This window comes from Geospiza fortis, unplaced genomic scaffold (assembly GCF_000277835.1).
Source record: "Geospiza fortis unplaced genomic scaffold, GeoFor_1.0 scaffold8, whole genome shotgun sequence".
In the NCBI taxonomy this organism is placed as follows: domain Eukaryota; kingdom Metazoa; phylum Chordata; class Aves; order Passeriformes; family Thraupidae; genus Geospiza; species Geospiza fortis.
In genome coordinates, this window is record NW_005054414.1 from 586421 (window position 1) to 598354 (window position 11934).

An 11934-nucleotide genomic window follows, 5' to 3' on the forward strand; every position below is an offset into this window, starting at 1 on the left:
AGGGAGGTCGGGGGAAACCGAACCAAAACAAACCGGGGCGGAGGGGCGGAGGTGGGGGGGAGCTACACACCTTACACGGGGAGAGGAAAGCTGCCCCTAACTGTTGTCAACAGCTTTAGGGCTGCACCATTTCTCTGCCATATGGCCCGATCTCCTCGTCGGAGCTGAGATTTTTTAGCTCAGCAGCTTTGTATGGATCGCATCCCCGGCATCAGTAGTTATATATTCAGACATATTTTTTTCTCTCCTTAAATTTTCACTCCCTTTCTCTTTAATGGGAATAACTCACCCATCTTGTAGAGATCAAGTGCAACAGAAGGCGAGCTGGAGTCCCCAAGCTTTAGAAATCTCATTTCACCGTTTTTAACCCAAATAATAGCAAATCCAATCTTCTGTACACCTGGGAATTTTTCCTTGTTCAAACACAGAGCCCTGCAGCCTTGGCCGAAGCCTACAGACCGAGCATACAGAGCGCTGAGCCAAAAGCCAGTGATGTCACCCATGCAACGTGAGACTCATTTCTTATTTCTCTATCCTCCTTAAAGATAAACTGCACCACTTCCCAGGCAGGAAATGTCGAAGCCTTACTCTCTTAAGAGGGGAAAATGTAAAACCTGGATTTAACTGGATCCTGATCATTCTTGATCACAAGCCCTTACATCATGTCAACCAAATCCAAAACAAGTGGAGCTGTTTCTCACTGCGCCAAAAAAAAATCCCAACCTGCTACATAGTAGAGAGAATGAGCTTGAAAGAAATCCTGGATTCTAGACCTTGTGTGTGATCCGGAAAGCTGAGGCCTCCAGACTCTGAAATGCACTGTTTAAAAAAGAAATACTCATGGTCATTTCCCTTGCACCAAAAAGGGCTGGGTGCTGGCATATCCTGACCTGTGAGTGCCACAGCATCCTGCAGTTGACAGAGGAACCAAGTGCACTCCAACCACTATTTGGGTCCCACTGGCTCCACAGCGTGAAAGGCAAACAATGCAGTTGCTCCTACTGCACCAAAAAGTCCACAGCCCACTGCCTCCCCACAGATGTATGCTGCAAAAATCTACATCCATGCTGGATCCTACCAGCTTTTGGCCCCTGAACCCCAAGCTGTGCCATCTGAATTGAAAATAAACACAGCCTTTCTGGGGCTGGTGACCCCAAGAGGAGAGCCCTGGGATTTTGCTAGCTTTTAACTCTAGCCACACAAATTATATTTGCTCCAGTGGAGAGAGCAGATGTGGTAGCTCTTTGTGTATCAGAAATACATACCTGGATTGTCTTGTGGAATACAGCTACATCAGGAAAAAATTAACCCATATGGCTGGATCATAACTATTTTTAGCACCAAACCAAATTGTATTATAGAAAAAAATCAAAGTATCTCCCATTTTACCTGGCAAAACCAGGGTCCATATCAACTGGGATTGCAGCTATGGAAGAGTATCTGTGCCATTAAACCATTTTTGGTGTGAAATGTACTGTATTCTCTAACCACCTTGCAGGATTATGAAACTAAGAAAAGTCAGTCATCCAAACCATAAAGGTTATAATCACCTGCATCTACTGAACCAGATGTACTGCAAAATTTCAGTGTTGTGTTATGAATATTCACTTCATCTGGAAAGATCTAGGTAAATTTAAGAGTTTTACTGGAAAAAGGAACTAGTTTAATTTTTTAGCAGTAACTTCTTTTTGTTGTTAATAATAACAGGCAATATTTAAGGATCTCAGGTTTTTTTAAAAATAGTTCAGCACAGATGGATCCACTTCTATAACTGGATTTTTCAAGTAACTACATGTCAGTAGATAAAAAGAATTAGATGTTACAGTGGGCCTGGAGCAGCCATACTTGTTGTCTGTTCAGAGATTAAATTTAGAGTTTTGTGGCCAAAAAGCTCCTATAAGGAGATGACGAACATTGAGGTTTCTTGTATCACACCCACACAGAGATGAAAATGCACCTGGAATTTCTTTGTCAATTTTTAGCATCAAGTCCCAAGCTGAAGGATGAGAACAGGGAACAGGCCTAATTTTACCAACCATATTTTTTGGCTGATTGTTGGATTTCCTGTTCAAGCACAAGACCCTGCCTGCTATGTTTATTCTCTATTTAGATTGAACTGGAAAACAAACCCGTTTTTTGTCTAAACATCCACTTTAGACAGAACTGGAAGACTGGGACTGTGAGCAGAATGGAGGATCCAGCCACTAGAACTGGTTTTTCCTCATGATGCTGGCCAAAGATATGTGAGAGGATGGGAAAAATCATATAATGGAATCACACACAAGACATTTCCTTCTTGTTAAACATTAGGAGTACAGCCCAAAGAGCCAAGACTTGGTCGGACCCAGGGAGGTCCAGGTGCCAGGTTTTCCAAGACAGCAAGACAGTTTGGGGCAGGAGGACTTTTGTACCTGGAGATGCCAGACTTGTTCCCTCTTCTCACTCTTAAGCCTGGGTTTGAAAGCCAAAAATTGACATTCAGTTCCAGGTTTTATCTTTTTCTCTGAAAAGGCATTTTACTGGCAGTTTCTATGCCTTTTTTTTTTTTTTGCTTGCATTTGTAGATTTATCAGATGCAGTCTACAAGTCACCTTAAGCATATAACTGTAAAAGAAATTGTTGGATTTTAGCTCCTCTTTAACTCTCAGAATTAAACATTTTTCCCCTTCATCATCCTCATCAGTATTCCCTTTTTTCAGGAGGGGAGAATGTTGCTTGCTGCAGGCATTAGGAGCCTTCCCTATGTCTCTAGCCAGGATTGTTACAGACATCTCCTTTTCAGCACAAACAGATCATTATTAAATTTTCTTCCTCCCACCCCACCCCCGCCTCAGCACAGGGGGAAAAAAACCAATCCTTGTCGATGAATGTAAGCTGGGAGAAAGACATTTAAAAATAAATAAATAAAAAACCCCACAACCCCTCCACGCACACTTGGGCACGCCACATGGAAACCGCTCCCGACAGGGAATTAAGGACATCTCAACACAGGGAGCTAATTCACGGCTCTTAAATGAATCAGGGGCTGAAAATGCAGTTTCAGCGACGGAATGAGAGCTGAGGCTTTCCTTTCTGCGGGTTACGATTTCAGTGATGCACGGAGAGAGCCGGCGAGCACAGGAAACCGTGTCTGAAGGCACGGGACAGCGGAGCGCAGCCCGGTGAGTCCGAGCAGGGGCGATTCCCTGTGCCCAGCCCTGTGCTGGAGCTCCCTGCGCACGGAGCCCTGCTCCCCATGCCCGCCCAGCATCCTCCCGCCCTCCCGAGCATCCTCCAGCGCCCCGCGCCTCTCCAGAGAGCTCCAGACACAAAAGCAAAGCCAGCGCCTGCACAAAGGTACACAGAGGTGGGGGCTAGGAGGGGAAAGGACAGAGCAAATGCACAACCGATTTTTGAGGGGTCTTTTGGTTCGGTTTTTGGGGGTCTTTTCTACATCAAGATGACCTCCACCATATTTTTCTTCCTTCGTCTTTTTTTTTTTTTTCCCATTTAAATAAAAAGAATTCAGTGCCATCTAGTGGGGGAGGGGATCGAGCAAATCAAGGTGCTGCCCATTCCCAGGGATCTATACTTCGAATTCAGTTATTCAACAGGGAGAGATGACCCTCAGTATTTCCCTGCTCTTCAGCGCCCCAGAGGGGATGTTTAATTTACATGGGCTCCAGCCCTCATTCCTTGTAAAAAATCACCTACTGAAGTCAAAGGAACTCGTCCTAGTGTTGCATTACCTGAAGCAGTACTGGCTCTGGAGGCAGTCTACTGCCCTAATTACAGGATTTCAAACACAAGACAGCAATCAAACCAAACACAGATATAACAAATTATGTCTACTAATATTTTTTATCATTCCAGTGCACCTTGAAGACTGGTCTCCGTGAATCCTCAGCATGTCAGCCCTTCTAATAACACAGCCATAAAAGATGCTACCATAAAAGCATCTGATGACAACTCCCACAACACTTGACCCATCATTCAAACAGATTTGGGATGTTTAGGTGACTCAGAATCAAACAGAGGCTCTATAAAGGAATATCTGAACAACAAAACACCATATAAAAGTTTGTAATCAAAACCCCAGACATTAACCAGTTGTCAATGTCCCTTCTATTTATTTTTTTTAATAGAAAAAGAGTTTTCAAAGGGAAGCATCAGCCAGCTGCATAAACAGGGGCTAGCCACACATACGCACAGAGAAGAGGCACACAGCTGTCTACACACTCATGTAGCTGTGCACACACTGATATCTAGCTGTGCACAACAGCACCTAGCTGGATGTCCTCTGCCCTCCTCATTGGCAGCTCCCCAATGAGATTAGTTTTTCTTTCCCAAAAAACAAAATTTAAAAAATAGCATTTGGATAGCAAAGTTAAGCAAGTTAGTGAATGCCAGATTTAAAATCACCCAGTCACCCAAGGAGCATTAATTTGCCCAGCATACAAACACACTATGATAAAATCTTTAATAATACAATTTTGTTTCCATGGGTCTCCCATTTTTTACAGTGCAAAGGATGAATGTTGCTCACTTAATGAACACTATTCAAATTTTCTCCTATCCTTATCATCCAATGTGTGGTGCATGTACTATTTATTGCAGAGCATCCAGATCTTGCATTGCATACAGAATGATTAATTTCCTCATGGGCTTTTCTATAGTGGTGCTCTAATTGTAGTGTTGGAGGGCTGGGGGCTTTTTACAAACATCAAGGAACTTATCTTCACAGCTCCCTGCTGAGGGACAGAGATAAAAGGCAGTATTTTCAAACATGTCAGTGTATTTTGGGTACTCTATTAAAGGAACTTAGAACTTAAATTTCCAGAGTACTTAGCACCTTCCTTCCTCAGAGAACAGCTCCCAGCCCCTTTTGCTCTAGGCACAGTGGGCAGTATTTCCACAAATCAGTCATGGGTGACTGAAAGTGGACACACAGAAAATGGGGACCACATGCACAGAAGCTGGGAAGAACATAATTTTTTGAGTCACCAAGCTTCACAACAGCACATTTCACAAAGGGTGAAACAAAATCCAGTTTTCAATTTCAATTCAAATGCCTGTGACCATGATTTTTCCTGCCTGTCCTCATCTGCTAGGCTCCCTACTCAGCCTCCAAACTGTCCACCAAACAGCCACCATCTCAGGACTGCAGAGTCCGGTTCATCTGACACCTACCACGAATGAAAACAGAACCTGGGCAGAAAGCAGGATGTGATCAAGGATTTTACCTCATGACCACAAGTCACAAGTGAATGGCAGCCCACAGGCAATATTTATTCTGGTGTTTTCTTAGAGTCTTCATTCACTGACCTGAGGCTGTGATGAACAGGGGAAGCACACAGGAGCTGAGGCAGAATTGATCAGGGGTCAGGAGCTGAATTAAATGCACCATCAAAAGAACAGATTTGGTTTTGGAGGAAGCAAAATGAATCGCTGGGCAGAAGGCAAGAGGACAGGTAGGTGAGAAGTCCTATATCATATATTTCAATAAAGCAGAGGGAATGGCCGACACTAAATGGCCTCACACAGAAACCAATAAAAGACAGTGCACAGATAGAAAGAACCACAGTATAATGCAGTTTTTTCAAAGACAAAACAAAATGCTGTTGGCTTTCCACTAAAATTGCTTTCTCCTGTTAAAACTTACTCTTCATTATTTAGCTGTCAACTGTCAAAACCACATCACTGTTAACAACCTAAGGCTGCACTGTGGACATGGCTATGTATGATAACCACTGCTCCTCATGAGAACATCTCCAGGAATGCTTAAAAGCTCAGGCACAACAAGGATGAACTATTTTAAACAAAACTTTTACCCAGACTGCCCAGTGTGGACATCATGCTTGGGAAATGTCAGCCCAAGCAGCTGGAGTTTAGCAGAGCTATGAGGCACTGAAAACAAGCCCAGGTGGGCAAACTCAGCCTGCTGAAAACATTATCCCTGAACCTCTGCACTGCCTCCACACAGCCTGAGTGTCCGTGGGCACTGTGCTATACTGCAGAAGGACTTGGGAGATACTGCTTCACCTCTGAAGGCAGTGCCAGCAGCTTTAGTGCTTTCAGCCAGTGTTGTCATCTCATTGCGTAAGTCCCATACCTTCTCAGTGATTTCTCATGGGCATCTCCTCACAGCACTGACCCCTTCTTCACAGCACAACCAACAAACTCCAACTCCCTTCTCACCCAGCTCACCCACTCCTTTATAGCACTCATCCTCATTGGACACAGCTGTGGCCTGTTAAGGGCAGGCCTGGCCCTAATCTTTGGTAATTAGTACAGCTGCAACTCCTCAGGGGTGAGATTGCCTTCTGCACTATCTTTATTTTTTTACATTCTATCCCTCCACAAGCCAGGTGGTAGGATCTAAATTCTTGGAGTTTCTGTGGTTGAGATGACCCTGAGATGTTGGAAAGTCTCTTTTTCCCAGCCCTGAGATTGAAGAAGGAGTCAGGATTCCTTGGCTGTGGTTTTCAAGGTTGTTTATCCTCTGTTATCTATAACATTCTTTTTCTGACCTGCTGAGGTCTGTCTGGCAGGTCAGTCCGAGGCACTCTGACCGCCCCAGAGGTGGTGTTATCTTTTTATACTAAAAACTACATGTGCATTATTTACAATTACTTTCCAATACCTATCACCTATGTTAGACATTGTGTTCCTACTCCAAACCAATCCAAAAGTGCCACCATCACAGCAGAAGATGGAGGCTAAGAAGAAGAAAGAGGAAGGACAAGGCACACCCAAATCCCTCCATCTTGGCTTCTGAACCCCCATTCTAAAACCCCCAAAATTCTACTTTTCTACCTTGTGACAAACTAACTGTCATTCTACTTAAACTCTTATGGCTTGTAAATCTTCACAGAAAGTTGGTCATTTTCTCCATGGGTTAAAATCAAAGGCACAGGTGTATTTGGCTTCATGCCAAGGTCTCTGAGCTCCTTGCCAGGGGCCTGAGCCCTCCAGGGCAGCCAGAGGGATGTCCTGGGTTCCAACACTAAATGTAGATCATGCCATGTTTGACATGTTGAGTTCTAAAGTCAAATACTCAGGAAAGCCATCCAGGTCTCTTGAGTCCTGGGTAAACACTCAAGTGCTTCCAATAACAGAGGAGAAACAAGAAAGGTTTAAAGAAAAAGAAAAGGCCTAAGCTTCACAGGTTTAAGCCTCTTATTGAAAGAGAAAGTTCTGCTGGGAGACTAAAACACAAGGGCAATATTTAGCCTTCAAGGGTCTTTCAAATTCATGTCCCTACAACAGAAAACAGATCTTAGCCCCTCCCAGGTTTCACAAGCAGAGATTCAGCTCCAATCTGCTGCTCTCTGAGATCACAGCAGCCACTCTGTGTCCTGCTTACTGTCTCACCAGCTTGGCAGTCAATATCTTCATATTCTACAGCTCCTTCTCCTCTGAGCTGGACAGGCTTCCACACCAACAGACCTGTTTCCCCAAAAGCCTTGCTATGAGGACTGCTGCTTCCTTCAAGCCCATCTCTGCTGCCCCCTGTTTACCTTTTGGATACATCGAGCTCAGGCTCCCACCCAAAATCCTGCTGCAGGAAAATCCCCTTGCCTGCTGCAGTGAGGAAGGTGACATTGCTCTGAATGCAGGAGTTGTACAGCAAGGTCACTTGCTGCCTAAAGCCAGCTACGAAAGCAAGATGGCTCTCAACATCACCACCATTGGGCTCAGCTGAAAACAGGAGATATCACTTCATTAAAATTCATAGATCTTGTGACTCTCATAGAAATAGCAAGATGAATCCAGGATGGCAGAGATGAATATTAGGGCCAAAGAGTACTGACTGAGAGCAAAAGCTCAGACCTCTGTCTGCCAAAAATAAGCATATTTGGTAAGAAGTGCTTTTATTCTTAAAGTTACATCTAACACATTGATCTTCAATATATTAAAGCCTGATTAATTCTGTTTTTTCTCTACTGCATCAATATGTAGTTCATACAGGCAGCCTGATGTAAAGGAGCATCTGCAGTACTGCTAGTTTGCTTGACCTGGCAAGTCACACTGTGCAACCTTCCCTAAACTTCTGACAGATTTCAGAATACATTGTTCATTCCCAGAGAGATTTTTGGACATGGTTTCTACCAGCAGTGTTTTGTGAGCTAATGCAGTGAAAGACAGCGCCACAGCCTTTGTAGATGGACAATGTGGTGTTTCATAGTGAGTGTATCACATCTGCGATTGGCTCTCAGCTATTAATTAAATTCATTGCTTCTTTTAGTCACAAAAGAAGAGCAACAATTAATTAAAAATCAGAATTCATAGATCATAAGAAGACATCACAGAAGAAACTGGAGAGAAAACCAGTAAGCAAAACAAAAACCAGCACCTGCTTGGAAAAATTATATTCTCTAAAAGCGCTCCTTCATTTTGGAACAATACTCAGAAGCAAGGCTTCAGTCTTCATCTATTCTATTAGACTTTGAAATCCCAGCAGAGTAGTTTCATTTAAATATTTTTTTTTAAAAAGGTATATAAAAATACATTGTGTGCTGCTGTAAAAGCAGCAGACATCTAGGATGATAAACTCTATTTAGACACAAGCATGCTGCCATCTTCAACAGTTTTGCATTTACCTCTCTTCATTTATTATCACAGAGTATATTTGCATCAAAATAAAGTAGTTGATTCTTCAGAGTTCCTCTATTTGTGCAGTTCATTTCCCTACCTCATGCTTCAGAACTGCAATATCACAATTACACCTCGTACTCTGAAGTTGTTCCAGTGAGAACTTCTGGGCCATGAAAGACAGGCATTTATTCCCCTTTGCTGCAATGGCCTCCTGTAAGTACCCACCAAAAAAGAAACCATGGGGAGTACCAAGCTTCAGTGACCATACTCTGATTGTCCATGATAAAGAAACTGGTCTGTAAGAATTTACTTGTTCCCAGAAAAATAATGTTTCCAGGACTAAGAAACAAAATTTCCCAAGGACAAAAAAAAAAAAAAAAAAAGAAAGAAACCTGAAATTTGGGGCTCATGGAAATAAAATCTGAAGAAGGAATTTTTCTCAGGAAAAAGGGAACAAATGTCCAGAAAGCATGTGTAGGAGCACGACTTACTCAGCCTGGGTACTAGCAAGGTCAGAGAGAAAGAACTGAACCAAAAAAAGCCTCTGTAGAATGCTTCTTACAGGCTGAAGCAACTGAGGCTGAGAAGTGCATGCAGGATTGATTATGATTCTCTAGACAGGCAAATTCTAAACCAGAGAGCAGCTCTGGTTACAAAACTAACAGCAGCCTCATATCACCCACCAGGACTGCAAACTAAAGAAGAACTCCAAACTAAAACCAAAACTATTATCTGTTTCCATAACTCTGCCTTCAAAAGACTCTGTGGGGGAGAAAGGTTGATCAATGATGTTTAGGTCTACAAAGAGCACCACTGGGTACCTGGGAGCCCAGCCAGATCTTGGGAAAATCTGCTGACTCAGAAATCAAGGCAGCCAGAGTGGCTATCCAGAGTGCTCCCAAAGACCTAACGAGGTATCCTGTGATCAGCACTGGTCAAGATATCCAAAGGCAAGAAGAGACCTAAACCAGGAAAACATGGAGAGAAATCTGCATTGAAATGCACCATAGAGGTCAACTATATACAAAATACATAGTTATACAAACTATATACAGAGATATACAAAATCAAAGTCTGCTGAAACTAAGGGCAATCACCAGCTCACAAACCCAAGAGGTCTAGATCTAAGACAGTGTCTTGAAAAGAGTTCAGCTTGAAGAAACAGAAATGTGAACTCAAACAGACCCAACTAATCTCCTTGGATTTTATGTTTAAGAGATTGATTTATTCCTGAAAATTCTATTGCTGGAACATTTTTATTCACTCTGTTTTCACACTTGGTCAAACAGAATTAGACATGAACAGCTTTTTGACCCCATTTGAAAGCCTTGGTGGATGTCCTTTCAGATGAGTGTTGCAAGGAATGATGGAAGAGAAACTACAAAGCTTTTATCAGCGGTGAGCCAGATGTCTCCATTATTTCTTCTCTTTTGCTGATTCTGTCATTTTAATATGTTTCCTTTTTTTTCCTCCCCTCTGCAATCCTCCGTTCCAGCCAAAAAAGATGTGTCTTTGTTACTGTTGCCTTTAAAAGTTTTATGTGCATGTTGTTGGTAAAGTAACAACAACGCTTCTCTAGTATGTTTTCCACAAGGGGAAGCTGAAGCATTTTCTAAGAATCAATTAATCTTCACAACCCATTTCTGAAGCAGGCATTTTTTTCCCCAGTTTACAGAGGGATGAAATGGCAGATAGGTTAATTAACTTGCTCAAGGTCACTTGGTGAGTTAGCAATCAAGCTGCAAAAAAACCCCTAAGATTCAACAATTCCCATTCCCAAACCCTTCACCTAACCGCTAAGAAATATCCCCTCTCTTCAGTCTCAAGTACTTCATTGAAATCTATCACTGACCGTTTATGCTGACATATTGTTGGTCTCCAGATTAGTCAGTCTGAATGACAAACACAGAAGTGTGTGGAGATCCTCAGCATCCTTTGCCTGTTCAGCCTTGTGCAGTGCCTGCTATGCTGGACAGCTCATCTCCCATTACAGATGGCTGTGTTGCAGCTCTCCTGCAGAACTGCCAATATCATTCCAGGCATCGCTCCGAGGGCACTGCACAAGAGACAAAGGCACTGGCTCTCTTTCCCCAGGGGGAGGGAAGGCTGCCTCGACAGCCTGGCTGTTGGGGAAAGCAATAAACTCAAAATGCCAACTGGCTTTGAAAAATAATTTCTGTTTTCCTCTTCTGCTGCATCTCCCTCCAAGTGTTCCCAGTGTTGGATAGCTGGAGCAGCAGTACTTAATAGTGACATCTTTGTGGATTCCACTCTGGCATTAGTTTGATGAGTTACTTTAAAGTCAAAATATCCTTCAAATGCCCACCCAGAGTCTGTCAGTCTCTTAACACTACACATCCTCTCTGGGGGGATTTGAAATTCAGATGTCTCTGTGGCTCAGCACAAATCACTGTGCAACAAAATACAGTTAAAGTTTGACAATTAATCATGAACACATAATGAAAAACAAATAATTTCTAATGTAGCCAATGCAGTTCTACCAAATGCTCAGAGGGTCCTTCTACTTAGATGATTTTGTTCCCTTATGTCAGTATTTATAGCAAGAAAATGTTAGAGATCATGTTACAGCACTGTAGCTCTAAGCATAAGACTTAGGAGTGAAGTTGATCACTTTGTCATACAGATACTGCTCAAATGCCTCATTTCCAAAATCAAATGCTACAAGTTCAGACTCTGCTTTCCTCTAAATGTCAATAAACAAGCAACAATGAGCAAACTGTCACCATGATCTTTTTTCCTTTCTGGGTATAACTATGCATTCTCAGAACAAACAATGGATCAAGTGTTGCATTTTGTCAAAATTTTGCCTTAAAGCTGTCTTTCAGTTATAAATAAAATACATACACATGATGAATTAACTAGATAAACAGATCACTATTGATCAAAAAATATAACTCCAGACAAAATTACTGCCAACTATTTGTAAAAGGGTCTTTATTGTACTTTATCATGAGGTCTCTTCTTCTTTTTTTTGGCTGCTTTGCATCTGTTGCATGAATGTCTCTCCTCTCCCTTCATTTTTTCCTCCACAACAGTCACTGTACAGAGAATGCCCATGTTGTCTTCTACCCCATGTCACTCTCCTTTAACTCCTTTCTAGGGTTTTCAGCTTTTTCACTCACCCATCTCCCACCGATTTTCTTGTTAATAATGGCTAACAAGTCCAAACACTTTGCTCTGCTTGCAACAAAAAGCTCAGGAGGATCTAACAGCATGTCCATCGAATCGAGCTCATCACAAACCCACCCATTCCTGTAGTCAGTCTCTGCTGCATCCTTCCATTCCCTCAGCATGCCAAGTCTCATTTGGACTGGGAAGACCTCGGGGTGGGGATGT